Below are 6,004 nucleotides of genomic sequence, written 5' to 3'. Positions count from 1 at the left end.
GGATTTGAACCACCAGCATTCTGGTTAGCAGTCAAATGCCTTAGGCACTATGCCACCAGAACTCTTATGTTTCCATATAGATTATATGAAATTATGAATGTACTGTCAAAAATGACAAATGGATTAGTACTTTTCATATTAATGCTTTGTCTTGTTTTCTTCTTAGATTTCCAAATACCGTGAATGTATCAACTTTTTTAAATACTTATATTCATTAGACTAGTTCCATAGATGGAGTTGAACCTCAAAACTGAGATTATTAGTCTAAGATCTCAGTCTATCAACCAGCGATAATTGATTTTTGGAATGAAAACCTAAGATATAACAGATATTAATAGCATTTTTCTTTGACAACAAAATAGTTGTTGTTGTTATGTGCTGCCGAGTCGGACACGACTCATAAAATTAGCAACTTAAATGTTATATTATTTACTCTATGTAAGACCTAGTGCAAAAGAATTCTGAAACTACCTTTGTTTTAAATCATCATGAGACTGTGTACTTGCATAAGCTCAGTCAAAACATAAATGAATAAAACTAAAACCAAGGTTCAGCTGTGCAATTTTTGTAGTTCACAGTAGAACTTTTCATAGCAATTTGAGTTCTGACTTTTTGTGAGCATGTTACAGGGAAAACTGTGGGATCCAGAACTCATTGGGACTGTCTATTTTTCCTGGTCTTGCAAATTTTCCACCTTTGGCAGGCTGCTGCTTTACCACTTTTCTATCACTATCTGTTAATTAAAATTATTTTAATTTTGTTTTCTCTGACAGGTTTCTACCTTACAGAGATACTGGCTGGTTTGATTACCTAGTACTGTAAAAGAAATACTACAAGTGAATGACTTTAATAAACAGGGTTTTATTTTCTTATAATTTAGGAGGCTAGATGTCCACATTCAAAGTGCCACCTCTAGAGATCTAGTGAAGGCCCCTTGACTTTGAGCTCCAGCTCTGCCTCTTGTTCCCAGCCCACTGGACCTGGAGGTGTCTCTGAACTCAGGTAGCTGCTGGTTGCTGAGGCGGACAAACCCAAGATCAACAAGTGAAATGGCACAATCCTAAGATTGTCAAGCAACATGCTAGGCCAATAGTTCAAGTCCAGAAATAGTCCCAAGATAGGCAGGCAACATGGCAAATTGCTGGATGAAGATCCAGTTACATGCAGGGTCCAAATGTATCAAAAACTCAGAAACATTTCTCAAAGCTTTTTCTTGTACATTGGAAGCAGAACAAATCCCTCAGCTGCTCACAGTAGATTCCACCATGGAGTTGATTACCAGTCTCATCATTGAGAATCACTACATCCAGTTGCCCAGCCACCCAAACCAGGCCCAGCTAAGTTGACATGTAACCTTAACTACCACACTGGCCTTAGCAAGTTATACTGTAATTTTTTTTTCAGAACTTTAATCACTTTCAAAGATTTCAAAATTGCAGAATTTCAATGAGGACTTGAAAACTTTCATGACCCACACAGTTCATTTGCACAGAGGGGTCACTAAAAAATTAAAAGTCAATATGGTGAAGCCTGCTTGTGATGAAACATGAACAGCAAATCTGGGTATGGTTACATGAAGAAAACATGTATTGAACAGGAAGACATTTTAAAATTTGACCTCTTGAGTAAGAGGTATAAACTGATACAGAGAAGCATATTTGGTGGGTGACAGAAAGTCAGAGTACAATATAATAAACATATTCAGCAATAAACTTCTATCCATTAAATAAGAAAGGCAAAACCACAATTTACTACATAAACAAATTTTCTTCATAAATGTGTTGATCAGGGCCAATGTTATTTTATGTTCTTGACTCAGTCTGGTGTGATCAGGCAGATCAGATGCAGGCCAAATAGATGATGTTGACTTTTAAGGAAATATTCCCTTATTTATGCCTTGTGAGAATGCAAAAATCAATCGTAGTGATCACAGAAACTATTTTTCAAAATCTGCTAAACTAAACCATGCATTCTATTATAATACTGTGTAAGAAGAGGAAGATACATCTTTTCAGAAACTAGGAAGTCTATGTGAACAAAATCTTCTCTCTCTACTTAGTCTACAGTGAGGTGTTATAAAGATGAATGACTTTCAATTTCCTTACTTCCTTCTCCTTAGCATTACAAATTTTCATTCAGTACTCAACTGTCTGACAGATTATACTTTTCAGATTGAAAAGTTCCATTATGAGAGTATTTGAAATTTGCTGTCACTAGCAAATCAGAGCAAGCTTAGTCTGTTTATAATTTCTGTCATTTCTACCTTGTGCAGTACATTAATGTAACTAATGCTTAACTTAAATAATGTGCATATTATTATCATTGAAAAAAATCACCTCATATTTGATAGCTAATCTCTGATTGCATCTACAGAAAATTGCCTTTTATGAAGTCATGAGGCCTCAAGGACTAGGATCTAAGAATTTAAAACCCTGAATGTCACTCTCTGAGCTTTAATTTAAATTGGAGTGATTATTCTTTAGCCAGTACTATAAGACATTTCTCACATATCGAATTTATTTTCCCAAGATAAAATATAGATTTAACAAATTTTGTCTCATTCCATTTTACATAAAAATAAAATAAAGAGGAAGAATATACATTTATAAAATGTATCTATATAATATAAATTATGTATATAATGTACAATGTATATAATGTATAAATGAATATATATTTATATAACATTTAAAAAATAAAAACAAAAAATAAAGATAATTTTTAAATAGACATAGATGAAAATATATCATTCTAGCAATTTAAAACATGTTTTCTCTGTATTGGTTTCCTCAACCTCCAGCTTCATCTTCCAAAATCAGTTCAAAAAAAATTTTTTAATCAATATGTATTCTGAAAATTTACAGTTCTGTTTGATGTATTAGAAACAGAGTGTATATCTCAGAATGTGTTCTCATGTATTTCCTTTTCAGAAAAGAGCTTGCTCAGAAATAAACTGAGAAGTCTTATTTATTTACTTATTTTCTATTGTAGTTTCAGTAAAAGTTTGCAGAGAAAATTAGTTTTCTATTCATTAATTCATAAATATGTTTTGTTACATTGGTTTCAACCTTCTCAACATTAACCAAGTCTTCCTTCCTTCTTGAATTTCCTATTTCCATTTGTCCTTCTTTCCTGCCCTTCCTAACTTTTGAGTTTTGTTTTTAGGCAAACGCTGGCCTTTTGTTCTTGTATGGCTGACTGTACTGAGGAATACATTCCTCTCTATTGTTATTATTCACTTTATTGGAGCCCATTTATTGTTTGACTGAAAGTTGACCTCTGCAGGTAGGTTCTGTTCCAGACATGAAGGGTATCTCAGGACCACACTTTTGGGGGTTCCATTAGTCTCTGTGGGATTAGTAAATCTGGTCTTTTTCATGCTTTTGACTTTTGTTTTACATTCTCTCTCTCTCTGTCAAGGACTTTCTATTGTCATCTTGATTGGAGTGGTAAGTAGTCATTGTTAACTGGGCACTATGTAGTTCTTTTGATATCCAGGTAGCAGAGGCTGTGGTTTGCATAGTACATTAGTTCTTTGTACTACTTACTTCTTTGAGTTTTGGTTTTCTTCATTTTTCTTTGTTCTGGACAAGGAGAGACCAATAGTTGCATCTTATATAGCTGCTCTCAAGTTTTTAAGACTCTGAAACTGGCAAATTTTCAGCACACAATTCTCTGCCAGCCTGAGGAACAAAATTGGAGATCTCACTCGATACCTGGGATCTGAGAAAGGGAAAGAAAGTGTAACTAGCTCAAGCAATTCACTGAAATGGCAGCTATAGTGAACATCCGACAGGAATATCAATGTGAAATTCCCCGAAGAATGGTGGATTTGGCTTAGTGCAAACAGAAAAACTGAAAAAGCACATGTGCATATGTGGGGAATAATTTGTTCCATGTATCAGCAAAACTGAAGAAACCTTGCTCCTATAATTAAAGATTGTGTCACCTTCATGGATCATGCCTGGTTTAAGGAGAATTATCTTCATCCTATAACTTCCTGCCCAACTAATTTGCAATTGAAATACCTTGAAAGAAGCAGCATATGAAATATTCAAGAAAAAAAAAAGAAAATATATTTTGGAGAAGGAACTCATGAAGTCACCTAGGGTTACCTCAAAGAAGGTATACAAAAACAGGAAAATAGCAATTGTGAAACAAACTGCTCTTCATATTTGAGCAAATAAAATTGGAATGAGAGGCATATAATAACTGCTGCATTTAACAAAATGTATGTTGTGTATTGTGATGGTCTAATGACACATGTCTGCAACTCAGATATCACTGTTTAAGGGTAGAGCCAAGAGAACTCTCCCCAAAACTGCCAATCTGCCAGCTCAACATGCAATATAGTGCAAGTTGACCTCTCTCGATCACTGTGACAGTACCTCAAGATAAGGGAGGATATTGACCTTTTTTTTTTTTTACTGGGGTTAGAGCCTTTGGAACAGGATTTATCAAACCAATAGTTGAATGTACTTTGTGTAGGTTGATTAATGTAGTTGCTACCATGATCTGTCTTGAAGTGTTAGACCTGTGTCCATTGCTTTAGTTACACCATGACAAAATAAATTGTTAAAATTGGCTTTAATAGCTTGTAAGTAAGAATTTGCAAACAAGACACTTCAGTTTGTGAGAGATGGGCTTTCATGAGTAATATTGTTTCAGAGGCATTCATAATGGAAAATACAATAATAATTATGAGCATAAGATTCTATGAGAAAAATATTGAATGATTCAGGAAACATCAAAAGAAGATGGAAGGAATATATAATATCACTGTATGAAAAAGAATTGGTCAATGTTCATCCATTTCAAGAGGACATATGATCAAGAACCAATGGTATTGAAGGAAGAAGTCAAAGTTGCACTAAAGGAATTGACAAAGAACAAGGCTTCGGGAATTGATGATGAAACATCCACTGAGATGTTTCAACAAACGATGCCCTGCTGGAGGCATGCAGAGTTTTAAAATTGAGCCATAAAGATAATTGCATAATAACCTCATATGATAAGTTTCCTTGTTCCACAAAGAAGCTTTGCTTTCTTATTACACACATATAGACTAAACAAGCACTATAGTGCAAGCTTTGAAGTAAATTAATATCATGGTTCTTTCATCAACCAGCTGTGACCACGAGAATTTCCATGCTATCTTTATCTTTTTTTCTTTTCTCATCTGTAATTACAGATTATAATATTTTTCCCTCATGAGTTTGTTGTTGTTTTTAGATGCTGTCAAGTAGGTTTTGACTCATAGCAACTTTATGTACAATAGAAGGAAACACTGTCCAGTCTTGTACCATCTTCACACTAATTGCTGTTTGAACACATTGTAGCAGTCACCGTGTTGTCAATCCATCTCATTGAGAATCTCCCTTTTTAGCTGACCTTCCATTTTACCAAACATGATATCCTTCTCCAGGCACTGGTCCCTCCTGATAACATGACCAAAATAGGGAGACAAAGTTTGGTCATTCTTCTTCTGAGGAGTATTCTGGCTGTAATTCTTTAAAGACAGATTTGCTCATTCTTCTGCCAATTGATGGTATATTCCATATTCTTTGTTAAGAGGAGTAAATGTGTTGTTGTATGTAAAGCATGAAATAAATGCTAACATTTTTTATAATGAATATTATTATTACTAATAAATTGTTGTGCAAATTATGATATCCTCAAAATGTTCAATACAGAATACTAGGTGAACACTAGCAAAGCAAAGAAGCAAAAGCCTATGTTTAGTACTCATACTGTGATATTGCTTGATTAAAATGCACATACACACTTAGAAAAAAAAAATCTGTGGTGTGTAATATTGAAAACCAATCACCAAAAAACAGAATAAATCTGGGATGACATCAAGGGCATCATCCATGAAGGAAGCAAAAAGTCATTAAAAGGACAAGAAAGGAAGAAAAGGCCAAAAGGGATGTCAGAAGAGATTTTGAAACTTGCCCTTGAGCAAAAAGGAGCTAAAGAAAATGGAAGAAATGACAAGATAAAA

The sequence above is a fragment of the Orycteropus afer genome, unplaced genomic scaffold (genome assembly GCF_000298275.1).
Source record: "Orycteropus afer afer isolate SDZICR_OR568_19922 unplaced genomic scaffold, OryAfe1.0 scaffold00364, whole genome shotgun sequence".
Taxonomy (NCBI): domain Eukaryota; kingdom Metazoa; phylum Chordata; class Mammalia; order Tubulidentata; family Orycteropodidae; genus Orycteropus; species Orycteropus afer.
Note: the sequence above shows the minus strand (reverse complement) of the source record.